Source organism: Filicampus tigris, chromosome 8 (genome assembly GCF_054856515.1).
Source record: "Filicampus tigris isolate MCC_2025a chromosome 8, RoL_Ftig_1.0, whole genome shotgun sequence".
In the NCBI taxonomy this organism is placed as follows: Eukaryota; Metazoa; Chordata; class Actinopteri; order Syngnathiformes; family Syngnathidae; genus Filicampus; species Filicampus tigris.
In genome coordinates, this window is record NC_141224.1 from 18,943,226 (window position 1) to 18,971,100 (window position 27,875).

The following is a 27,875-nucleotide window of genomic DNA, read 5'->3' on the forward strand; positions in this document are numbered from 1 at the left end:
AAAGGAACTTACTTACATTTATTTGCCTTTATATTTTTTACGTTTAAATACCAAAAAACAAACGATCGTTTGAATAATTGTGATTTCAATTACTACCCAAATAATCATAATTAATATTTTTTTTCATAATCGAGCAGCCCTAGAAAATGTGATGAAAACCAGAAAAGAGGAAACAAAAATTGTTACGTTGAAAAAAATTGGGACACACTTCTCCATCCTGGACGCTCAGTACAACACAACAAAGTTGACAATAAAAAAAAGTACACATGGTCGCACTCATCATCAGCGTAAAGGGTGAATACATATTTTGTTGTTCCTACTTTTTATTTTAACAGCAGTTGAATTACTTTGTTTGCCCCAATTTGTTTCTATGGCAACTAAGAATGTTAAAAAGTGATGTATGGAGTATTTGTGTGCGGTGATTTCCAAGCGCTAAGCTTCCCTCAGCACCATAATGCACTTGTCGCGTGTCATGAAGTAAAAGTTGAGAGCATCTATCATCGACTTTGTTTGAACTCAATAGCAATTACCTTTTTACCCTTTTATGACAGTTAGAAGTAACTACAGCTACTTAAAACATTGCCTGTGAAAAATAAAGGTTGCCCTGTATGGCAAAAACTGGACCTTAAATATTACCGTAAATATTTCTTTACCGCTGATTTGTTTTTTGTTTTTTAACGGTCAGCCACCTTTTTTTTTTTCACTTTGCTACCAAGTACTGCATACCAAAAAGTTTCGGCTTCATATCTGCAGCCAGGACCATACTCTGGTACGGTGAAGTGAAGCGAAGCCAAGGCAGCAACATTCTGAACGAATGAATAAATCAACTTTTTAAGGATAACGATTAGATCAGCCGAATTGTTCGGCGTGCTTTATCTCCACAGAGAGACAGCTTTACACAGGAATGTTTCTTCTTCTTGAAATATAACCTTACAGCGCTGAAGGATAAGCACCTCTGTCGCACATCAGGTTTGCTTCGGTGACAGTTGAATGCTCTGATGTCAGGCAGATTTAAGCGGAGATGTGATAGCGCCAGACAGGAAGTACGGAGAGATACTTTTGCCAGTCAGTGTCATGTATGTTTAGCAGCACTGCATTATCAAGCGCAGTAAGATGTGCTGTACAGGAACTTGTGGGTTGGGTTCAAAATGGAGAAACTGTCAGAGTAATAGAGTTCGCGCTTTAACCGGAGAAGAAAAGTTGAGACGTTTTGGAATCTGGACTGATTTCTGTCATTCTTTATTATAAAGTATTGTAATTATTTCTTTTATGATGCATGTGCGGCGTTGTCCAAATACCTTTCAAGAGTGACCAACTGTTGGCCAGTAGTTTTGCTGTCATTCAAAATTTGAATCTGTTGTGAACGACGTTGCAACGTTGCAGATGTAACGGACACTAGTCCGTTATTGCAGAGAAGATTCTGCAACCCGCCTTCTCTGCAGGACCTCTCTTATAAAACAAAAACAAAGGCAGCGCCGAGCAACCAGGATGACTGCTGAAGTGTTTGTTTTATGTTTTATGAATTCATTTATCTGCCTCTTTTCAACCCCCCTCTCGTGGGCTGGTTTGGAAAAGAAAGAAAAAAAAAACAAAACCTAAAGTCCTGTTTTTTTGGTCGACTTTAAACCTTATTGCCGTGACGCAAAAGTCTTAAGTGAAGGCTTTTGGCGATAAAAATCTAAACCTTAATGCTAGGTTTTGGTCAGGTAAGGTCATAATACAGTAGTTTGTTTTTTTTTCTTAAGAGTTGTCAGCAGCAATAACAACAACAATGTGTGGGATACCAAAAAGGACGCACCTTCCTCCTTTGCTCCGAATTTTTCCGTCGCTCTCTGTCTGTTTTACTGTCCTTGCCCTTCCTTTGACAGCTATTAGCGCCGACTGTCTGCTCTCTGGCTCTTTCAGTCATCCACTCATCTTTTATTTACCCCCCATTTTCTCTGTAAAGGTTTGTGGTTGGACTTCAGAGTTCCACACACCATGACATAGACGGTACTCCGATACTTATTCTCACTTTTATTCTTAGTTGAAAACGATATATCTGGATCTATAGAAAGTTCATTGCACTCTCTTTACACTTGATTTGTATATTTTAACCAACTAAAGATGTTGACAAAAAATGTGTGCCTTAACATCTCTTGTGACCTGTTGCTTTGTTATTTTCTGCCATTATTTGAGAAACTCCTTACATACACTTTATTTGAATATCAGTGTTTAAATCATTAATAATTCATGTTCAGTGTGAAGTGGTGAAGCTCGTCGCTTGCCACCGTGGTGACCCCGGTTCAAGCCAGCGACAGACAGAAGAATGCGGGCAAGAAAGGTACCCAGCAGCTTAACAGAGCTTGAAAGGAAGCAGCAACACACCATCCACCAGCAACATCACCTGTCCTTGAGCAAGACATTGATACACTGAACAGCTCCCCGGGTACTTAAGTAGCCCCCTGCTCCAGTGTGTGTGCCTTTAACGGTGTGTCTGCAGTTGTGATGGGTAAAATGCAGAAGGAAAAATGTGTTGTGTGTACCTTTGGGATGTACTATATCACTTTTACAGACCGATACCAGTATGAGTATTCACTTGTTCAGTACTCACCGATACCGAGTGACAATACCTGTATTACTTTTGATATGCAAAGTTTAATTTAACACAATGACAAATTAGACCTTTCTTTTTGGCGTACGTGATGATTTGCTGGTGTGGCAATCTGCTGCAGTATACTGTAGAAGCAACTACTGCTGAGGTGGACTTACTCGATGTTAGCGCTCGGCAATATGACTGAAAAGTATATCACGATTTACTGCAAGTGTTTCATATCGGTCGATATCGATATATATCGGGGGGTTTTTGGACTATAGAAAATAATGACCCAGAGTAAAATTAATTTAGGTTACTTATTTGAACATAATACTTAATAAGAGGCCAATGTAACTATGAAAGAGTGAAATAAACAGGGGGATATGAAGATTAAATAAACTCAAGTTTTAAACATAATGAGCTTAGTAGGGCGATATGTCTGAAAAACGGTCACAATCTAAGTATTTCATATCTGTCAATATTGATAATTATTGATTTTGATTTAAACCAATTAAACAAAATCAGTTATACATGGTTATGTAGGGTAATGTGCAGTTTCTCCTCCACCAGAGGATTGTGAATGCTTATTTGCATTAGGTGCTACTCCAAAGCAGTATTGTTGATACATGTACATTAGCCTTCATTCATTGTTCATACAATGTCAGTGAACTAATACTCTCTTGCAGTGCATACATGATCATTGACCAACCATCTTAGGACACCCTTTATCTTTTTAGTGGACTCATTATTGCCACAGTTCATTCATATTTTACTTGTTTGATTGTTATTTGAGTGCGATGCCGAGGGTCGGATATTGCTAACTAGCGTTAGCTTGTCAAAGACAGGGAACTCCTTTACTTGTACACCGCGTCTCCATCCGGAGGTGTTTAATCGGGTTATCATGCACGATACCATTTTATTGTAAGAGTTGTACAGAGCCGCCTGGTTATTTATTTGAACGAAGTTATGCAGCTCGCTCGACGCAAGTATGGCGCACTGCCACCGGGCCCACTCCGTTGGGTTAGCGGCTGCTTCTTCGTTGGTTTGGCACTTATATAATAGGTTTGCAAGTGAAAATGACATCAGTACTGAAGCGCCCCCCCAAAAGACTCTGTCGTGATTCAAGGTCTTTTTTTGTGATTAGATTTACGACATATTGCCCCGCCCCCTTATTGTTATGTTTTCTGTCTCAGCGGTCCACATCATGGGAAGGAGCCAAGCGTGGTAATATTACTCGCTTTGTCAGTTCTGTTGTCTAAAACGGCGACCGATGGCCACCAAAATGCAAATGCACATTACTACTCTTGTCTACTTCAACCTGTGAAAGTAGAAAAGTGTTCTTCACAATAGTTTGGATTTATTGACATAATACGTGATCTCATCATGATCACTTCCACAAAATCAAAACTACCGCGGCGATCGCTTCTCTCATTAACAAGGTAGTACAAAAAAATAGTACAACTTCACTATTTAACTTTGATTGTACAGTCAATGCCTGGAACCAATGCCGGCCCGGCCCGAGCAGGATCAGCGACCCCGCGATGGGCGACCGCTGCCACCGAGGCGGCTGCTGGGGAGATCCGTGGGAAGGGCCGGGCACGCTCAGAGAAGCCGACGCTGCCAACCGGTACGAAGTGAGTGGAGGGGCTGACCGAAAGGACCACGGCAGCTCGAGTGTGGGCGAGCTTCCGTGCTATTGTGACCGAGATCGCACACTTTTTTTTTAATCGGTTGTACTTCGTTTGTAGTTCATGCGCGCGGCTAACTAGGTAGTCGACGAACAGTCTGCACTCGGCAGAGCAGGGAGGGAGGGGCGCACGGGGCAGGCTTCGGCAGTGTGAGCGGGAGCAGCAGACCATTAGGAGCAGCGTTGGCAAAGCACTGTTAGTATTGAAGTCAGTGGTTTGGTATCGGTAATATCGATACCACAGCAAGCTAGTATTGTATCCGTTCAAAATGTTTAGTATCGAGTAAGTACCGTAGTATCGATATTTTTGACAAGCCTACTGGACACAGACTTCCTTTGTGGCTGATTGTGGCACCAATTTCCGGGAAGGAGAATCCAAGTCAGAAGAGTGAATGGAGCCTACTATGAAGGCCCAGATGGTAGAGCAGTAAGTCACCTCCCACTTGGGCAATTTGGTCCCCTGAGTATTTAACTCATTTGTAGTTGTTTTGAACTATAACATTGACATGAATCATCTGTCGAACAATATCGTGTTGACATTGGTAAAATATTATTATACAGTATTAAGCTTACACTCAATTGGTCAATTTTTGGCTAAATTGCCGGGTGAAGAAATGCAGTTTCAAATTTAAATTTGCAGCATTGGACAAGGCACAAATCTTAATAAACAGTAGTAGTAGTACTTGCTCACAAGTTAAAAGTCTGGGGGTTCAGCTTCAGAAAACAGGTGAGCCGTGATTGGTCGTTACCTGAGCAACTGTGATGTCATTTTCAGTCGACAGAAGTGACAACATGGCCGCCCCCTGGGATTGCTGAAAAAGGGTGGCTTTTGCTGCTTAACTCATTCTCCACAAACGCAACATTAATCAGAATGCCATGTTCAGACTATCGAAGGCACATAGAACGTATTATTGCAAATATTTTTGGGGGGGTTGAATTTAACTGTGCTTTTTTTTATTGCCAGTAATTAAAATAAAAATGAATTTTCAGGCCTCCTTAAATGCTTTGCCATGTCCTTCTTCGAGATATATCTTGATCAATATGGACCTATGTGCTTAACAGTGTTACAATTGCATTCAGCAATTTATTTCAATTGTCAAAATGGAAATATTTTATTTTACTTCGGATTTTTGTTGTTTTGAATGAAAAGGACATTTTCTGTTTGATATTATAACATCGCATGTGGCCTTACCGACCTCCATAAATGGACTTTTTACTCATTTAAAAAATATATATGTTTGGCCCTGTAAGATTTGAAAACCCATGTCCAAAGGTAACATGAAAGAAAAAAAACTTGCTGTGACAAGAAAATGTTTTTCTAGATCTTGCAAAACCTTACCAAGAGAGCACAATTTTTGCAAGTATTTATGGCCGTTAATGTTCTCCTGGTTCAACTTTTGGATAAAATATGGCCGCGATTTGCAGGAACTCAGACTCTTTTGGAGCTAAGGAGCAGATTCCTTTGATCTATCTAACTTTCAGTCACATGATCATCGTAACAGCACTCTTTATTAGTAATGTTAAAAAAAACAAGGACTTTGTTTCAGGTAATTGAAGCCCCTCTATTACTACAGCAAACAAGCCACGATAACAAAATCTTCATTCGGGACAAGAACACGAAAAGTAGAGAGTCATAAAGCGATATACTGTAAAGTGTCCTGAGGTGCGGTAGTGCGTATATAACATCAAATGTGCAAATCATGCAGTCATGAAGCAATATGAAGTGTCCAGTGGTGTGGTAACACTGATCAACAACAGTTGCAGAGAGACGGATCTACAATGACCAATACTGTAATAATGGCACTACACAAATGTGCAAAATTGAAAGTGTCACTATAAAATGAGTGAACAGTTTAAAAGAAGGAGAAAGAGACTATTAGAATGTCTGCAGGTTTCGGTGTGCATTATTCAGTGCGTTACAGAGGGAAGGAGCTGGGAAAGGGGTAGTCTGAGTCCAAGAGAATGTGGCCTTCCCTTATCTTAGTTTTTGCAGCTTGCAAGTCCATAATAGGGAGTAAGGGTACTGATGATAAACATACATCACGTCCAGTGTGCAAGTTATCCTTTCGTTACAACCACTCACACTTATTTTGGTATTGTTGAAAGTTGACCCGGAGGGCGTTAGCCCGTATAAAAATGTTGTGCCATCTTGTTTACCTTTGCATTTTATCGCACTGCAACACATCTTTCAGTGAGTGTTGTCCAAACTTGTCACCCTAGGGATTTGGTATTTGAGTGGATGTTGTTTAAAACACTTCACTTTTTGCTCTCCTATTATGTGCTGCAGTTTATGAATATACAGACAAACTGGTTTGGCGGTCTCAGTGGGAAGTAATGGAGAAATGAATCTTCCCATTCTAGAGTAAATGCTTCACCTTCACTGTCCATTTGTTCCATATTTTCTCTCTCTGAATCCATTTCATTTTCTCAACTTTTTCCAGTGCAGTAGCCTTTTTCTCGCCCTCTTCTCAGTTTTTCTGCCTGCACTTAAAGTCACAGTGCACACCATGACATGAAGGACTGTAAACGCCATGCTGCTTAAAATACTAGCATCACATCAGGTTTACACTATAACCTCCCTGGTTTGGCTGTCGGTCAGGGTCCATATGAGGCAGCTTCTGAGTCCGGAGTAGCATAGTCCCCAGGCGTCACATTTGTACACCGTGTGCAAAGGAATCAATGCCTGAGGGCAGGCGGTCGTGTGACATCGACGCCAAGAGGCAAAATAGTCCGTAATATGTAGGTGCCTGGGGGAACATATTTTGATTTCCAAAAAAGAGGACATTCGGCCTGGCCTCAAGATACTGAAATTATACTCAGAGATGCCACACATTATAACTCTAATATATTAAAATTAAGGCTGTATGATATTGGAAAAACATGCAATATCGATATTGTTGCGATATTTAACATGTACCTAAAGAAATGACATGTTTCTTATTTAATGAGAAGAAATGCCCCACTGTAGCCCTAATTTATATTGGGCCTCCTGTTTGGGTAGAAAATAAACAAAACAAAAAAACATAGTAGCTCTCTTTTGAAGTCTTACTTAAGTAGAACAAAATTCTAAATGATACCTCTTCTGTAGAAAATCCAGCTTTAAGTAAATGTTTCTTATTATATTTTCAATGTAATAAAGTAAATAATAAAACAGTAGACTGAAGTATATTAATTTAACAAAGAAAAAAAAATTGTCACTTTGCTTCCTTCTCCATTCTTGTGTTCCCGGGTCAAACAATTAAGGAGCTCTCCTCATACAGCTTTTTTTGTGTTTTTCTGTGTCCATTTCAGCTTTTAGATCTCCGACCCTCACATTTATTAGACACTGAAACACGGACGTGCAGCTTTGTACACAGTTACCTTTTACATGTGTCGTCACTGTCCTCAGCTCCGAATCGTAATCGTGTTGAAAACACTTCTTAAACATTAAAGAGCCTGGAAAGATATTTCTGTGCTTTTTTTCAAAATACATTAAAACATTTTAAAAGATAAGTGTTTAAAACAGACAAAGGTTGGGAACTATTTAGTACTGAATTGCTGAGATATTGCGTAAAACTCTTTTTCACTCTCCTAGTTATCAAGATTTTTGGGGGCGGAACTGAATTGCAGGCGAGCTGACGCAATCAAGGAACAGCTTCCTTACTGATAATAACATGGTCCATTTCTACCACTACAACAAGCAGTTATCCATCAAGAAATGCCTACGACCCGAAACAAATACATCTTCCCTGAAGTGTTAATGTATGTTGTGTGACTTGGTCTACAATGTCCCTGCAATGCGCATGTATGTGCGGCGCAATTTGGCTGACAGTGGCAAAATATAAACGTGAGGTCATGGTTAACTACGCTAAAGTGTGTCTAGTAGATTTGCATTCTGTTTAGCGAAGAAATTTTATAACTCAGGGTGCTGTCTATAAATTACAACACATGGTAAAATACGTATTGCGCAAGCTTGTGTAGGGCAAACTTAAAAACAAATAACAAAAATATCTCTACAAACCTGATGTGCTGGAAGTAGGGTTGCCAACTCCCTGAAAAATAAATAAGGGACACCTCATCGGCCGGGACGGCCGACCTGACTGCCTTCAACTAGGGATGGGCGTATTGATACCAAAATATCGATATTCCGATCCGGCGTGCTCAATTTTAAGTATCGATCCTCAAGATAAAGTAGTGATATTTGCAATTAATTCATATATATATATATATATATATTATTCTATCATTTAGAAGGTTGTTTTGTCATCCAATCAATTTTCACTGTGTTGCCAAGGGCAACAAGCTTTCTGCCTTGGCAGAAACGTCTCTGACTACTGCAGGGTGAAACAATGACCAAGACATAATTGAGGCTCAAAATGAGCTCACCTTTAACCAATTCAGCAGAACATTGTCTCCGTAGCGTAACGCTAAATGCACAGGCTAGGAAATGAGTCAAATAAACAGACGTATTTGGAAAGTTTCTTTGCAATGGCGAAAAGGCCCAGTGAGAACACAAGAGCCTATGCCCAAGAAGAAAAAGAAAGGTACATTTCACAGACAATACCAGAAGACGTGCTTAAATAACATGGATTTACGGTGACAAGTGAGTCCCACGCAGGAAGGAAGCGCGCTCTGCACGACAATATGTGCAGTCAATGCAGACTTCAAAACTGATTTGTCAACAAATGTAAGTACCTTGAGAGTGTCATACTTGGTGGCTAACCGCTTTGTTAAGGCTAAAAAGTCATTCAATATTGATGAAAAAAAAAAAAACCTGAGGAACCCACAAGACTGAAAGAAAAACATGCTTTAAAAAGTGGTGGAACATCTCGAAAAGCTACCCTTAAAATGTGCCCTGATGATAACTGAGCAAATCCCCTTGGCAATTGGATTCCATTTATAATACTATAAAAATGTACAAAAAGCAGACTATAATTAAACCACTCTTTTCAGACCCGTCTTTACTCTTGATCAGCACACAATAATCATAAGATCAAATTGCACCCAACACGCAATTTACCTGGTACTTAAAAGGACGAAATGAAACCATGTTTGTGTGTTTACATGGTAACAAACAAATGACAGAAAAATAAAACATGGTTGCAAAGTCCAAAATACTGATGAAAGTTTCATTATCTCATTCAAGACATGTTGGTAATTCATCAGTTTAAAAAGTGTCATGGGAAAAATAACCCAGTGAAACATTTTATTAAAAGAGAAAAGCCCACTATTATCTTTCCATGGAAAAATTTAACAGCAGGCGATTAATTGGGTATAATACAATATTAATGAAGTATTCTGCAACCATGGAATAAATTATTTTTATGATTATTGTGGAGGCTGTAGTAGCTTCTCTGGATAAAGTGTAAAATGTTTTTTTTTAACCATAACCTTGATGAATGACGGGAAACTTACAAAAAACCGACCGACTAAGCATCGGCAGTAGGTTTTAGTCCGTCACTGGAATCGTCACTAACCAGGTCAGTACCGACGGACCTTCTCAGTCCATCACTGACGAACTCCCGTTTTGCTGATGACTGACAGAAATAAATGCCACGTCTCGCGTGTTTGTTTGCGAAATAGAAACATAGAAATGTTTTGGGGTAATGAGAAGATGGCTCCTCAATGTCGTCATTTGATGGAGACGTCTGCTCAAGATGACGTCACGTCATTGACACGTGTCACAAATCCACCGTCTACATGTCAGAATTATTACTAATCACCGTTATGCTTTAAAGTCTAATATCAACACGCTTGTATTACTACGCTTGACAACTTTACAGATGCGCTGCCACTCGTATTACGGTCGACTGGTTGCTATGACAACAGAAATCTATAATCTTTGTTTCAGTCTAATATTTTATGTATATGTATTTATTTGTATATAACCCTTTATAGTTATCGTTTTCTGTTAAATCTTGGTGAAATTATTTATTTGGAAAATATTTTGTAAAGAATTACTTACGAGTTTGGCACATGTGCCGGATGGAGAGTCAGATGGAGGAAGAGAGAGAGAGGTTATATGAAGGACTTTTCTTATCTTCGATTTATGTACTACTGGGTTACAAGGCGCAAATGGTAGAGGGTGACATTTTTTCAGGAATCCCATGGGTCATGATGAGAATCAATTTTACCCATAATCACGGGATTGGGACAGTTTATATAGTAGGAAAAAAAAATGGACAGATTTTTGTTATTGCTGACCTCTAAAATGGGAGCGTACAGGAATGGGAATCATTCTGAACGGGGGCAGGACGGGAGTGGGAGTTGTTTTTCACCAAGAGCGGGATGAGACAGGATTTTATTTTATTTTTTCCACTATAGTCCGGGAATTGATTTTTTTCTGTGGGATTGGGATGGGACGGGAGTGAAAATCCACTCCCGTGTCACCCTCTAGCACATGGGCTTTATTATGTTATATTTTGTTTATTGATCGAATGTTTGAATCAAAGAGATGCGTGTAAATATTGCTTGTAAATAACATGGAATATCTTTTTAGTTTTCATGGTACGAGTCGTGGTACTTTACCGGAGTAGATATACTGCTTGTGTTGCGGATGCGTTTGACGTAGTAAATAGTAGAAGAAGATCTGTCAGTCCTAAAATAGTAGTGACAATTGTACTTTAGCGATGATTCTTGGTTTTTTTTGCCATTTTTGCTGGACTTATTTCATTTGGACATACTTTCTACTTGCTTATAATGGTTTACCCTATATTATGTATATACAGTGCATCTTTTGCCTTACGTTTTGTATGCTATATATGGAACATATTATTATTATATTTAATAATATTATTATTGCATAAATTGATGTTATAAATAATGAGCATCAAGTGTGCTTGGATTGTGATTTGTGCTTTAATGTTTTGTAATGTGTTGTGGATTATCCATCCATCCATTATCGATACCGCTTATCCTCACAAGGATCGCGGAGCGTGCAGGAGCCTATCCCAGCTGTCTTTGGGCAGTAGGCGGGGGACACCCTGAATTGGTTGCCAGCCAATCGCAGGGCACACAGAGACAAACAAACAACCGCACTCACAATCACACTTAGGGGCAATTTAGAGTGTCCAATCGACCTACCGTGCACATTTTTGGAATGTGGGAGAAAACCCACGCAGGCACAGGGAGAACATGCAAACTCCACACAGGGAGGCCGGAGCCGGGATCGAACCCACAACCTCTGAACTGTGAGCCGGACGTGCTAACCAGTCGACCACCATACCGCCCGTGTTGTGGATTATTATATTTTAATTAATATTCTGTATATTATTAGTATATGTTAGGACCTCCTCAAAAATGAGATAATGCATTTAAAGGGGATATCCTTTAAAGCAATAAATAGATAAAAAAAATAAACAAACTGTCGATTAAAGTTTTGGTTTGGCTTGAAATAACGGACTGACGATGAAGTACGGGTGGCCCGGCCGCTGGCAAATGACGAATGACTGACTGGTGAGTAATGTCTCCAGTTGACCTGACATTTTTGGACTGTGAGAGGAAGCTCAACATGTACAGAGAAAATGGAAATCCAAATATTTCTTTTTCAGTGCTCCTCGCTCAAGGTTTCACCCAAATCATTTGATTAAACTAGAATTAATTGTACCATTCAAGCAGGTTTCTATAAGGCTGGAGTGAACATTCGGCTTGTTAGAGTGGGCTCAAGCAACAGAAGCAATTACTGTAGTTTCTTGAAAATGAATCCTGTTTTATGCTCCTTTAACAGAAGCGGTGAAGCCTTACAGTTCACAAAACTCATGCCTAGTACATGAATCAAATTACCAGACAAAGCCAAGAAGTGGCACTCCAGTTTTGAATTTTTTGAGCAATTAAAAATCCATGAACCAAAATCATCCATCTTGTACAAGTGCATCTGGTAAAGATCCAATAGGAAGTCTTTGGTAAAGGACCAGCACTTTCTGTCTGCCACCACCATTATGGGTGCATTCACATAGCATATTCACATCACATCTCAATTTAGATTTTGGTCATTTGGAAAACAAAACAAAACAGCTACCGTATATGTTGAGGGTTATTTTATATGATTACTGTTTATAATTGGGCACAGGATTAAGTGTAAATGTCTTTCCATCTATTCATTTTAATTCTCTTCAATATCCAAATATGAGTCCAACTGCATAGTCTCAATTTTACTGGCAAATTAGGAAAAAAAATCCTGAGCAGTTGCAGGCTCTTCTTCAGTTTAGTCCTGCATATCACCAACCGCCAGATCTTAATTTACTTCTCCCACTGCAATATAAACAGCCCAGATGATCATTTAGCTGTAATAGATTTTTTGGCACCCCTCATCTAGCCAATCATTACAAACAGCAGGTCCGACTGTCAGCTTCAGACAAACTCAATATAAACCCATTCTGGAACTGAAAGAGGGGAAATGGCTTGAACCTACACCTCCAACCCTCCTCAATAAAGCAGAAAACAAACTCATCCAGAGTAGCAGGTGGCCAATGCCACAGAGATGACACGCACCAACAGCAAAAGTTTTCTCTTCAGTCTAGACATGTGGGCGACTAATGCCAGAGGATTGTGGCAGTGACAAACAGAGGGGCTGAGACAGAGCATGAGATGATGAGGCTGAAGTGTCCGACAGTGGGGGGGGGGAAGAATTAAATAGACACCGACTGGGAGGTAGGTGAGTTCCCAGGGTCTGTGTAACCTGTCTAACGGAAGTAAACAGAATGGGTTTGTTGTGTTTTGCTCAGGAAGTAGACCACTTGCAATCGTATGTATCACGACTGATCCCTTTTCAATATACTGTGAAAAGGGAAGCAGGTAGTCTGAGTATTTCCAGAAGTAATCAATCAAAATAAAGCACAACCCTAGATAAAAAAGAAGAAAAATCTTCTGTCTATCTAAGTTATCTTGTCAGCAGTATCCAAAGACAGGATCTCTTATATCATTCCATGAGTTTTTCTTACTTTCTCTCTAGGTCAACAAAGGTTCCATTTTAGAATCTCATCAGTATGTTTGCATACTTCTTGTGATGCTTCTTCTTAGTCTTACATAGTCTTACTACTTATTACAAAGTGACTGCAGACTTTATCCAGGAGGTATATCATAATATAATTTAAGATAGAATTATCTGTATATATATATAATCTACAGTGATACCTCTGTTTACGAAATTAATTCGTTGTGGAAGAAATTTCTCAAGTAGAAAATGTTGTAAGTAGGGACGCGTTTTCCATGTAAATGCCCTAATCCGTTCCAAGCCCCCCAATATTGAGACATAAATGTTGTATAAAGCATAAAAATGCATCAAAACACGTAACAAATACATGTTACAATTAGATTATTGCACAGTAAATGAGAGTTGTGCATAATGTAAAAAAACAAAGAATAGAGTTTTTTCTTTTCCTCGTTTCTAATTCACGTCAAACTATGGGAACACCTCATGGCCCGAGGGGCGAATGACGAGGACTCTGCATAGACATATCTATCACATATATCTATCTACCTGTCTATCAACACACATAGACACATACGGTAGAGGTCCCTCTTAGCCAATGGGATGCCAGGAAAATGCTAGGTAATAGCCAATGGCAGAGCAGCTATGAGTATGTTGCATTCAGGAAACTCTGGAGCTGCGACGAGCAGCCCACACTGCGAGTAGCAGCCCATACTTTTACCTTTCGTATCCTGAAATTTTTTTCGTAACAAGAGGCAATATTTTCCTGTTGAGACGTTTCGTAACTTGAAAATGTCATATGAAGAGACGTTCGTAAGTAGAGGTACCACTGTATAGTATTTTATATTAAATATATAGAATTACTGTTTTATATCTATTAACTATAATTAAAATGCAATTTTCTTCAAACTGAATACTAGGAATCTTTTCTTGGCATCACGTTTATGTTTGGGATACGGTTCTGTGAGCGGTAGAAACTTTCATTATAGAACGCTGGTGTCCAAAAGTAACGTCCCTAACTCAATGAGCGGCGAAGGTTTGCATGTGTGCAAACGTAGCGAATGTTATTTTTTCGTTAGGGTTCGTTGAAGGTTACAAAAGGTTGCAAAGACGTTTGCCAGAATTTTTGAACATGTTCAAAATTTGATGGCAACAAGAAAATGCGACTATTAAATGTGTTTGCAAATGTCTGGAGAATGTCACGATTTCGTCATCAAAGAGCCATATTGAGTCTGTCACTGTTTCGTTGTCATCATGACATAAAAAATCATCACAAAATTATCATTGCCGGACATGGTGCATGAGTGGCAGAATTTTGCTGATGTATCCCGAGCACAGTGGAACTTGGCAAAATGCCACCCACCATGCAGGAACTGGATCAACATGCTACAATCATAAGCACAAATTCTCGAAATGTTATCCAAAATAAAATCTGCATTTTCAGTGTACCACATTCAAGACCTAAAATGGGATCTTACAAGACTTGTTTTCTTGTCTATGAAAACAAAAGGTATTGTGACATAATAATAGCATACAATAGTGCAACTTCAACATGTTATCTGCTTTAGAGATGGTCAACTTAAATCATGCGTGGCTCTTATTAAAAAATGACACAAAAAGAGTTTGAAACAACTAACAGATTAAATTTGTCAAAAATGTAGCTTCTAGATAAGATTTTAAAAAAGTAAATTAAAAAAAAAAATTTGGGTCACTGTATTTATTGTGGCATGTATTTTGAGGTATAAGTATTAAATACTTAAACACAATGGTTGTTAAGTATTTATACAAGTATGTGACATGGTATGGATGTTCCTTTCTGACTTGCGACGATGATATCTCTTCTGCATGGCTGAATCTTCTAGGAGAGTACTAGACCTTGGGTCAGCTGCAACGAAGCAGAGCTCCCCCTGGGTGCTGGCACAGCTCTCACTGGAGCTGTCTGAGTTGGGAGTCAGAAATAAAGGAAAAGCAAGATGTAGTTGTACTTGACAAATAAAATAGTCCATTCACTCTGGCTATACATTGGATGTGATCTCCTTTCTTTTGGTGGGGACTTTTAAAAATTGCTGCCGGATTAAGACCCTGTGCCTGTCTTTTTTTTTTCCATGGAAGACATATATAAATATTTAAGCTGTGTGCCTTGTTAGCTTGTCCAATTTATGTCTGTAAACAAGTATCAATTTGCTCATCTTGTTGCAAAATGATGGATTCGTCATGCTAGTCAGTCAGCTATCATTAATTTGATTTGGACAGAAAGGAATTTATCTGTTTTAAGACATTGGCTTTCAAGATTTTAATCTTCTGTCAAAGTTTTGCTTTCATCACCCTCTTGACGTAGCACTTCTGTACAGGGTGGCTTCCCCTGAACTACGCTGATGAATCCGCTAGGTGAAGAAGTTCACGTGAAAAAACCCACAAAACAGGTTAGCAGGCTTCTGTGTATGCCACAATAACCAGCAAGAGAACGGGTTGATGGAAGAATTGTTTGAAGGCAAACTATTATTTGGCTTATATCCTTATATTCTCTACATATCTTTTACTTATACGCATATATGCAAACACTAACAAAACCTAAACATTAACTACTGTCATCGCTGGTGGCTCTGTGATGACATCTTGTCTTGTGCACTGATTTTCTAGCTAACAGCCAATCAGAGCGATCAATTGTCACTGACGGCTACATGTTGAATGAGCTGAAAACTACTCGCCGACAGCTCACTTGTACCAAACGCGCAAGACACACCTGGCCAACGGTGCTCAACGACACTCAACCGATTGCCCAACGGCCAACAATGGCTTTGTATGATGACACCTTTAGGCACTGGGCAGCAAGGTTTACATAGGCTAGCTGTAGTACTGCATCTTTGTTAAATCTGTTCGGAAACAAGAAAAGCAATTCCTCAGTTTTGTTACACTGCAAATAGACTAGTGTTAAACGTTTGCGGACAGTGTTGCTTTAACACCACTTAGCAATAAAATAGCCCATATAATCTAAGATGTAACACTGACACGTTGTTAGAATGCGGTGTCACTTGGATTCGACCCCGATTGATGTTTATGTGAAATTGAAGCCACGCCTTCACATAATAATTCAAAGTTCCCCGTTTACAGTCGAGACACATTTCTTCCTCCTCGTTGCAAGATGGAATCAAACTTCCCTAATGTAGGTAAAACGCACATGATTTTGTTTGATGAAAAATATTTTTGCCTCAACTTGGTTGCCACTTGAGTTTTTTGGTTCATATTGTTTAAAACAGACAATATTAATTAGCCGTTAATTAAGATTCCATATCATGTGTACATCTTAAGAGTACTACTTCCAAGTATAGATGTTAGGTGTTGAATTAACACCAGCAGATTTGCAGTGTAGTTGTTTGTGCTTGCGCGTTCTTTGCTCACATCCTGTGCATCGTCTGGGGGCTGAGCCCCCCAGCCCCAATCCATAAAACTTGGTGACATCCCTGATCTCAACACTTGCGCCAGTGCAGCAAATGCTGCGACTAACATAACATGTACGTTATTCAAAATGTAAACATCTGAGCTGCTACTTGTTGTTGACTTGCGTTTCACAAATATGGTTGTTGATCAACCACCGCTCATTCTCTTTTCATAGTCTGAGAAGAGTCGAGAGCACTGTACTGAAAAAATATCAATGACATCATCAAGCAGTCGACCTCGACTCGGCTTTCATCACATTACGTCAACTTAAAAGAATCTGAAATATTGCAACCCCTATTACAAGCAAATAAAAACATCCAGATTTTCACAAAACATTAACGCATGAGAAGGGGAGCGACAAATTTCTCACAGGCGGAAGCCAGCTTTCGCATATTTCATGCAAGCTTATCTCTGCAGTTTTCTGGACACGGATACAGCATTCCTGTTTGTAGAAACACCATAGTGGAACTGGTTGCAGTTAATGCGTTTTATCATTTCTACAACCGAATCACCTGAAGCAAAAAAAGTAAAGCAGTAATGGGAGGGAGATAAAGTTGAGAGATAGAGCGCGGGAGACAAAAGAGGGAGAGAGAGAGCAGAGAGAACAAAACTATGCTGCATTGCAGCACAGCCAACAAATATTACTTCTTTGTAAGGCTGAGTGCTGTTTATGAGGACGCTGCCAACTCAGACATACACACAGGTCTTTTCCTCAGAAGCTTATCATATACGACCTTGTTCAGAGAGGACACTTGGACAGACCCGTTCTGACCTTTTTATCAGCTTGTAGTCCTGCAGTTTATTTTACCTTAACCTATGAATATGCGTAGCAGTCCAAGAGCAAAGAAGGATGGGGAGAGGTATTTGTCCTTCATGGGTTATTTGTGGCTCTAAGCATGAGACTGCAGTGATAAAATGTGTTTCACCACATCAGCGAACATTCTTGGCAATGTACACAACAATGCCATTCATTCAATACACTTCAGTAAAGTTACATAGCACGAAGGAAAACGGGATACACTTGCAGTTTGGTGAGTAATAAACAGGATTTTACACGACAACAAACAGCAGTAGCATACTGTATATCAAGGAACAGTGGGGCAACAGAAACACTAATGGATGTCGACATGAATGTCTAGTCTATCGACAAGCTGCATTGTTGAGAGAGGGAGACATCCACAAAGACAGACACGTAGCTAGTGGGATCGGGGGGACGCTAATGCTCCCTGAGAGCCATGCAGCCACTCATCCAGCCAGCCAGCAGACAAAAATGTAGTCAGTCAGTCATCAGGTTATTGCTGTCAGTCAAAGTTGCTGCAGCAATGTTGCGCAGTGCTTCTCTCTCACTCCCTCATTTCTACTGTTCAACACCCTTTCGGCCCCTATTGAAGTTTCCTTCATTTGACTTGTCTCTTACGGTACATGCCCATATGACCTCTATCCCCACCCACCTTGTTTTGTCTCCTCATTTATGCAAACACGTGTACATATTTTCATGCATACATTATATTTAACAGCCTTAACATTCGGTACAGAGCAGTTCGGGGTTTACCACGCCTACCGTCCGAACACAGCTGAGTTAGGCTATTTCATGTGATCCAATGCAAGAGCTGGATCCACAATTCCACTTTAACAAAATGAATGCTCAGTGGAGTAGTGGCTGGCATGTCTACTTCACAGCTTTCGCCCATATTTCAAAAACATGCAGATCAATTGAAGGCAATTCTGTGATTGGTGTGGTTAAATGATTAATATGTGCCCTATGATTGCCTGGTGACTAGTCCAGGGTATACCTCACCTCTCGCTCAAAGGGAAAGGCTCCTGTCACCCGCGAGCCTAATGAGCAAGCGGTTCCAGAAAATGCATGGATGGATAATAAATACCCAGTGCATCGTACTCATGGCGAAATAGTGGTTACAACATCTGCCTCACAGACAGTCGGATTTGAACATACTGTACGTTGAAAGATTGTGTGGAGACTTGCATGTTCTCCCTGTGATTTTATAGGCTTTCTCCAGGTATCCCATATCAACTGGAGACCAATTGCATAGTGTTATGAATGGGAGTGCGAATAGTTGTTTAATATGTGCGCTGTGACTGACCTCGCCTCTCACTCAAAGTCAACTGGAACAGCTGGGCCACGATTCTAATGAGGACAAGTGGTATGGAAAATGGATGGATAAATAAGAGTGCTGATTGACACTGTCAGAGAGGTATTGTTATTGATGTGATGTAAAACTGTACTGCGACATCATGAAAGATGTTTCGAATGCAGCGGTACCTTGACCTACGAGTGCCCCAACTTTCGAGTGATGACAAGTTCATCTAAAAAATGTATGAACTAAACGTTTAACTAGTTTGCGTAGAAAATGAACGTTTCCAACACTGTCCATTGAACAGCATAGAACTGGGAGGGCTGGCAGTGATTGATTTAATGCCATGAGAGCTCCAGACACTCCCTTCGAAATCAACTAGTAGCTCACGATCGATCGCAGATGGCAGAAGCAGTCAAATTTTATGAATGGTTGTGAAAGTAGATCCCATGTCAATATGTTGAACTTTTTCCAAGTAATTAAAGCACGAAACAGTCAGAGTGACTCCTCAGAAAAATGAAACTGGTAAATTGAGCGTTCGGAAGCTCTTGTCATAGACGAGAAGGCATATCTGTGCTCTGATTCACGCCTTGTGTAAAATGGCTCTGGATCACGCAAGGCAAGGTAGGCACCAGTACGTTATCTTTGTCATTTTCCTCTTTATAAGACTGACAAATGAGATGCGCTCGCTGACGACTGCGTGAGTGAGGCAATAAAAAAAATTATGAAAACCATCAAAAGAAAATTGTAGCGAATTAATCTTTTAAATGATGTCATGTCTCCCACTTTATGAATTTTTTACCTTTTCTTTTCCAAGAAAAGATGTTTCCTTGTATCAGTATGCCAAAATAAACCAATGAATTAGAAAAGAAACAGACAATTAAAAACAACATCTTTTTGATTGAAGTACACCACTGAGGATTTTTTTATGTGGATAAAATCACAGCCTTTTAGATGAACCTGAAAAGATCTCTGAGTGCTAATTATTTAATGAGTCATAAACCTCCTCCTCAGAAACCTACTCCAACCTGGAGTGGGGCAGGGGGTTTGAGATTGAGATTGGTTTGAAAAATATATATATATATTACTTAATGTTTTCATTTTTAAAGACTATAAAACAACAAAATAATCCAGAGGTACACTGATATTGCCAAAGAAAAAAAAGGGAAATATATAAAATCACAAGCAGTGCTGGGCATTCCATCTCGGGGGCGGAACGGTCCGTCCCTCCATCCCGGATGGACGCCCATTTTGGGGACGGAGCACGGAGGACGACAAAAAAAAAAAAAAGGACGGACTAAGCAAGAGCGGAGGTGGATTTTAGTCTGACCCACTAATCGTCCCTCATGCGTGTGACGTGGTCGCGAGGCGGGCAAAGTTCATCTCAACCTACTCGGCGAAATGGGCAAATGACAAAAATTGCCTCTGAAGACTTCAAACGTGCCACTAGTTACCCAACTGCGTGTACTTACTTGCATTGGGAACGCCCCGGCGGGAACGCTGTGCACTGCGCATGTTCGTTCGGTCTGCACGGAGGGGGGAAGAAAAGGAAGAAGGTGCAGAAGAATGAGACGGAGAAAAAGAAAGAGAAGGAGTGACTGATGGTGTTCCGGTCAGCGCTGAAGCAGAGGGGGAACCAGCGAGCCAATCAGCAACCCGAAGGGCTGACCAATGGAAGTGTTCCCTAGAGCGGGTGTCTCCACCCATCCGTTCAGAGACTGACCTCTCTTACGTCCGCTGCATTGACATATAAACAATGACCGCTATTAAATAAAGCTGTTACATTAAAACTCTCGACCCGCTCACTTCATCTCCTTACATACATACAATGTGTGGTGGCAAGCGGTTTGTCAAACCGTTAACCCAGAAGTGGGTGCCCATAAGGTTAGCGGATTTAAATAGTAAATTAGCCGGCTAATGAGCTTTAAACAGACCTCTGCCGTTAGCATCTCTCCCGCGGTGTCATGCACAGCCGTTTTTTTTTTTTTGCTGGGTGGGGACGGATGTAAGGACGGAACCGCTTTGAAAGGATGAGGATGGATGGGGTTGGAGGACTATAATTTTTATGAATAAGGACGGAGGGACGGGGCCGGTCGCAGACGGAGGACGGAGAACGGCAAAAAAGGTTCAAGTGCCCAGCTCTGATCACAACACAGTGGGAAATAGCGGAAGTAAACACAGCCAGTGGGGTACCGTTCTTATAGTAGTCGCGGGAAGCTAACATCATGTAACAATGATCATGACTGCAGTATGGAAAACTTTTAATGTGGAAAGTGGATACAGGGCAAGAGCGACTTGCAATGTTTTGCAAAATCAGCATTTCACATGGCAGAAAGGACAGAGCTGCGTTTAACACACCTAATTTAATATGCTAACAGAAAAACTGGTGTTCCCCCCCGCCCGAAAAAAATAAAAAGGATTTAAATGTTTTGCATGGTTTAAACCACTGCTTCACTAGTCTTATAAGATATGTCATGTTGGGATAGTTAAGCAAAAATAAAAAATAAAAATTGGGATGTGACCTTTATTCCTCCTTAATACATTGCTGAGGTATTCAATCGGGATTCGGTATCAGCAGATGTTCAAACCCGGCTAACTCGGACTCGGGTGCAAATGCGATCGGGACATCACTAGTGAAAATCATTTGGAAGTGGCTAATAAGTCTAAGAGTCTAAATAAAAATCTTTTTGAAAAAATACTGGATTTGCTAGAGTGGTCTATATTTGAATTGCTGAAAAAAGGCATGTTCTACTGAACCCTCAGTTTGCCACCATAACCCGCCGTCTTCCTCGTCGTACTCTTCAAAATCACACATTACTTTCATCTTTCGCTGCTGCCCACTCTCATTCTTCACTCTCATTTATTCTGCAGAGAAACTCCTCATTGACAATTTTCACCGAGCCTATCATTCCGTCCTCTTGCAAACCTTCTCATGGCTCTTCTACAATCTTGTTCTTCTTCATCTTCTACTCCTCCCCACCCCTTCAGAGGGCTACATTTAAAACTCGTGTCTCTCCTCGCTCCTCTCTCAGGGCAGGGATCAACCTCAACCCATTTCACACATGACAGAGTGTGTTGTATGCCACTGATGTATGTATGCTACTAGTAGAGGCAGGGCTGATGGGTGGCAGCAGTGATATGGAAATGAGCAGGGTGTGTATGCAATGTGTGTGTCTTGGTGAAGGGCAGCAGAGTTGACTGGAGTCTGACTGAATTTCAATTCACTGTGCCGGATAAACGACTTGCGGTTCCATTTGTAGCTCTTCAGCATTCTGAACAAAAAAATCCTGGAACTTTACTTTGCCTTTGGTCAAAGTGAAACAAAGCACAATACAGCTGTGCATAAGGCTGATGGAATATGTATGGTAGTGCATAATTATGCAACACCCCCAAGGAAGTTGAAAATCAAAACCCGATGTTTCAGTTACAATTGTTGTTGTCAAACTACAATACTGTATAATTTTTAAATAAATCAAAAAAACTATATCCCCTGGATTTAGCACCTTATGTATCGGAATCCAAGAAAACACGAAACCAAACTTCATTTGAGAGCAACAAGTCATCCACACACAGCAATGAAACAAGACAGGGAACATGGGATGCGTTAACTTACATCTGTAACAGTTAACTTAAATTACACTGTTTAGAAGCTCCTATTAATGACAACTCCACTGAAAGTCCATATTCTAATCACATCCAAACTGCAAATAGAGAAGTCTGGCAGTGATGGGGCTCTGCTGTGAGTGCAAGTAAGAGCCAGAGCAATAGGATGAGACAGGCACGAGAATCTCCAGCAGTGCAGTTGCTCCTCAGGGCCCAGTGAGGCACCATCTGCCTCGAGGCACGGGAGGCGATGCCACCAGTCAAGCTAACATGTTTGTATGTTTAGTGCCATATGTTGTTCGGCCATGTACATGCACAAACTGGCAGTGTTGACAAAGATCTAGTCGAGCACCAAACTAGCTGAGGGAGTTGTGTAGTGCAAAAAAAATGTCATGGTGGTTTCAAACAGGAGCTACATTTTATGAGTGTATATGTACATATACTGTATACATCAGGGTTGAAACGAGTCCTCAAATCATTCGGGTAACTATTCAAAAAATTACTTGAGGCATTTTTTTTCTGCCTCGGGTACCGTCTTATTTACGTGTAGTCAGGAAGAAGAAATCAAGAATCAATCAAGAAGAAATCTAAGCTCAGCAACAATTGTTTATGTTATGCATGACAGTAACACACTGCCAATGCAGTGAGAAGGCCAACTTCAAAACAAACCTTACTCAACCAAATATGGATATCAATGCCTTTGTATGCTTTTATTTTGAAATTGTATTTTTAGTTTTAACGTTAACGGCTGACTGACTCGTCTTCCAGACTGTGTTTGGGCCGTCACAAACTATTGCTACTGGTGTCAACAACACAACAGCGTCCTAAAACAAGCTTCAATCGCTAATTAAGGGCGCTGAAATAATGAGTTCATTATGCTGACACCGAACTGCACGGCGCCGGTTGCAAGCGTTTAGCAGAGGCCGTTCAAGCAGCGCTAAAGATAATCAACTTTATATATATCTATAAATGAAAAAAATGAAATATTATTTTCACAGTCTTAAAATGTGATTTAAGAAATACAATAGTTTGGGTATACATCGATACTGATTCCCTATCTACATACAATAGAGTATCCAGAAAGTTCTTTCAACCTGGCCGACATTTTCATATTGACAAAAGGTTACTACCGCGACTTTCATCTAAAAAAGAAAATGCAAGGCGATTCAGCAGCGGGATGGGGTATAATCTGTGATGTTGCTCTCATGCAGTGGCCAGGTTTTGCAGTAAGGCGCAGGAATCTGCCTGTTAATATTGTTGTAGGTTTAGACGAGTGGGAGAGCTAGAAAGTAGTGATGAAATATCAGAACCGTCCTCAAATTCAGATGAAGGTCATGAGGAACGAGGGAGGCGTGAGGGAGTTGTTTTTTTTCATGGAGGACTGTGGTGAGTTAAGTGAATTCAGCTTGTGAATGATCGGCTGCTCTGCGTTGAGAGCACAGGTAGAAGGAGAAAATCTTAGCTGAGTCACTTTGGATTTTAAAAAGAGAACTTACACCGTTCTGTAGCCCAATTTAGAGTAACATGAAGAGAGTGTGTGAACGTGCATGTGTGCGCGTCTGTGTGCATGTATATGTCTTTACAAGTAGCAGTATTATGAGGCACGCATTTCTCATAGGCATGGTCATAACATTGCTGTTTTCAACATCATTTCCTGAAGCTTTTTAGTAGTGTAGTTACTCAGAATACGTGATCACATGCGCGGTAATGTTCACAACCCTGTACACATTACCTACACTACATTATGATTGAAATTTAGGGATTAGGCATTGATTTGTTATTTATTTTTAATAAAATCAAATACTTGGATAAAATTATGATACCCTTAATATTTGCTTGCCAAACCTTTTGAGACAATCACTGCAATCAAATGATTTTTGTGACTTTCAACAAGACTTCTACACCTCCAACAGGTACTTTAGCTCAGGTGCATTTCCAGACATACTATGGGATTTCGATTAGGGCTCATAGAAAGCCACTGCAGAATAGTCCAATGTTTTGTTTGTTGGCTATTTGTGTTTTTTGTTCAGTTACAGGGCCTTTCTTGCGTATATTAATTTGGAAATGGCAGGATACATTGAGACAAACAACCATTCACACTCATACATAAGGATGATTTGGTGTCTTCCATTAACCTAACATGAAATTGTTTTTGAAAGTAAGAACTGGCAAGAAGCCGGAGTACCCAGAAGAAAACCCACCACAAGCACAAGGGAGAACAAGCACACTAACACAAGGATGATGGAGCCTGGATTCTAACCCACAACCCCAGGATTGTGAGGCGGATGTGCTAACCACTCAAGTCATTGTACCACCCAAATAAATACAAATGTAAGGAGTCATAAATGCAGGTGAAACAGTGATCATCATTTCAGCCGTTGAGGAGGTTTGAATTATTACTGATGAGATGGGCTCATTTGTCAGGTCATGTATTAAGCCTCAGGAAATGTAGTGGAGGCAAGGCTTCAGAACACAACATGGAGTCAATGCGTCACATCTTTTTTTTTTTTCCCTGTAAATTAGCTCTGAGAATGTTGTCCTTAGAAAGTGATTGTGGTACTCAAAAAAGTGGAAATCTATGAATTGTTGTGTTTTCTGAAAAGGTGTAAATGTAAAAAACGTTCTTATACTTTGCAGAAGAGGGGGAGGTACAGCATTTTGATCTTACAACTGCAGTGTGCCAATCTGTCACTGCTGGTGCATATAACAGAGCAGTGCAATGCAAAGCTAATACCTGAAAACTGCCATAACTGATCTTTCCAAAAACCAGAGCTGATGCACTTGACCCTTTTTTGCCGGTCCGGCCGCGACCCTCCACCCTTGACCTTGGTACCCATCCAGCCGCGACCCACCGCCCTTATTCATAAACATTGTCGGCCCCCGCCCCTTTCCGCCCCCCGACCAAAAAAAAGCGTCTGTGATTGACAGACGCTAACAGCAGAGGCTTTTTAAAGATCATTAGCTGGCTAATTTACAATTCAAACCCGCTGTGGACATGCTTCAATTGCGCCAGTAGTACTTACCCAACTGCGTGTGTTTACTTGCATTGCGAGCCCCGGGGTTGGATTTGTTGTATTGTATAATTATTTGGGTCCAACAGATGACCAGAAGTCGCAGTCAACAAGTTACTTATTTTCCACACTTCCCCTCCTTCACACTGCCCGGCCTTCAAAATAAAAGCATCCCAGCAAACCACTATAGACAGCAGGTTTGCTACGGCGTAAGACGAGACAGAAGAAGTGCGTGAACTCCACCTTGATGTGCCGGCGTCATCCTTGAGTGCTGCGTGCAGCTTGACTATACTCGTGGACACAAGTTGTTTCGAAACAGTTTCGTTCCAAGTCGGGGACGTTGCTTCAAAAAGACAACAGTGGATATCATGCCTGCTACAACCATAAAGGGGTCGAGATGACTAGACGATGCATTTAATTTTATTGCGAAAACGATCTAGAAGGTGGCTGCTAAGGGCGAACGTGGGTGAGTAGCTTCTTTTTACACATACGCCGCTACCAAACTAGTTTGCTTTGCAGCAGCAACAAGTTGCGTGGTGCATTCGCTCCTCCGTGTGGAAAACCGTATGTCATGTGACATAATGGACCGATCAGAGCAGCAACAATTCCTGATGTGTGTGTGGCATGTGTTGCAGACCTGTCGCCAACAGCACAATGTGTCGGTCGTGTGAATGAATGCGGCAGTTGTCGCTCTCGCCGTTGCGGGAGTAGAAAGAAGCCTAAAAAGAAACCTTTCACCAAGTAGGCTGAGATTAAATTTGGCCGCCTCGCGAGCACGTCACACGCATGAGGGCCGATTAGTGGGCCGGACTAAAATACACTTTCGGCCATGCTTAGTTCAGCCCTTTTTTAAAATTTGTCAGCACCCGCCCCAAAAATGGGCATCCGGCCGGGCCGGAGGGTCTGACCGGTCCGGCCCAGGGACGGACTGCCCAGCTCTGCCAAAAACACATAGCCGACAGTTTTGATCTGCAGTGACTGGACATACTCACTTGCCGCAGACATACTAAGACAGGGCATGCTCTGTAAAATATGTCATATGCATGGCGCTCTGAGCTGAATCATGTCCAGACTGCAGATATGGAGATGCTAATCTCTGCAGACATTTGTAAAATTGTCCAAATACATGAATTGTTTTATTTTTCTAAGGTGAAGGTGAAGACATACATTTGCAGCATACTTTAAAGCAAGACTGTTGCAAAGTGGACATCAATGTGGACATCAATGTTCCAGATGAGGTGGCACTGGACTACAACATTTATAAAATGCATAAAGGAGGCGGACATGTTCTTCCCCTGGCTGTGAAAAGGTGACAGAAATGACATTTTGTATAATAACTTTGTTATTATGTATTATATAAGTCAATATCAAACAAGCTCATGTTAATTTTGTATTTCTATAAAATATGATTTAAGAAAAAGAAAACATTAAATAACAAATACATATAAATACTTAACACAAACAGGTTTTGTTTTATCCAGTGGGAGGGCCAGCATATGCAAGTGTGCAAATGATCACAATAGTAGCGCCTCTGCCTCAATTTATGCCAGGAAAACCCTTGCATTGTTATTGTCAGTTGCAGAAATTGATTCCCAATAAAAATGTAAGTCATTGGCCATCAAGTATCTGCTAGGTCAAATTAATTTCAGTTTGTAGAAGATATTCAATGTTACTATAATATAGTGCTGAGTCCCTGATGGGGTTGTGATTCATTAGCCTGACTTGCATTCAGGCAGCATGTGTTGTCCATCTCTACATTAGGTGTGTGTGATTGAGTGGCAAGGCTCCCTAAACACGATAAGGGGTACAGAAAATGGCTCACTGGATGGTGTTAGGTTCATACCCAAGTGCTTGTGTCAGCGGCAGGTCAAATGTGTGTTACAGACTGTATTAAACCATTTCCAGCTCATGAGCCCATTTTAATCATCTGAGTCTCGCCCTGGGACCCGGTCTCATTAAAATGCAGTGTCACATCACCAGAATTGGGCCACCCCTCCACAACAGGTTGAAGAAGCTGCCATGTAAGGCCAGAGACAGACAGACCCCCATTTGCTGTCTGGTTAAATTCCCTGAAAGTTCAACAGGAGTTCACAGTACCTTCTTATTTTTGACGTATAAAAGTATTTGTCTGCACAGCACACAGTCACAGACTACATCAATAATGCACAGGGCAAAGCCAGAAAGCACCCCTGCTTTCAGCAACTGATTTGGTACACACACGCTCGCACACGCAAACACACTAGTGAGAGACCCATAAAGCGTGCCCTGTGTGTCAGTAGTGTGCATTAAATCTCCTGGTTTATGTTGGCAGTCTCCATTGTTTCATTGAATTATCACAGATGAGTTGAGAAGTATTAAGTACAGCAACACACAATAAATCAGCAAGTCTTATAAAAAAAAAAATGTTATATCCAGTGCTTTCAGTAAACAGGTGCAACAGCCACAATGCCGGATGAAGATCGTGGAGTGTAATAATCCTAATTGTAATAGAATTTCGATTAATTGCACAGCCCTAGTTTGTGGAATATGAGTTAAGCAGTAAAATCCACCCGTTTTTGTC

The 27,875-nt window shown here is 40.6% G+C and overlaps 1 protein-coding gene across 1 annotated transcript in view; it reads right to left on the reverse strand.

The window, feature by feature from the left end:
* LOC147143986 (low-density lipoprotein receptor class A domain-containing protein 4-like) overlaps positions 1-27,875 on the reverse strand; it is a 185,794-nt gene that overhangs the window by 145,233 nt on the left and 12,686 nt on the right. The window lies entirely within an intron of this gene.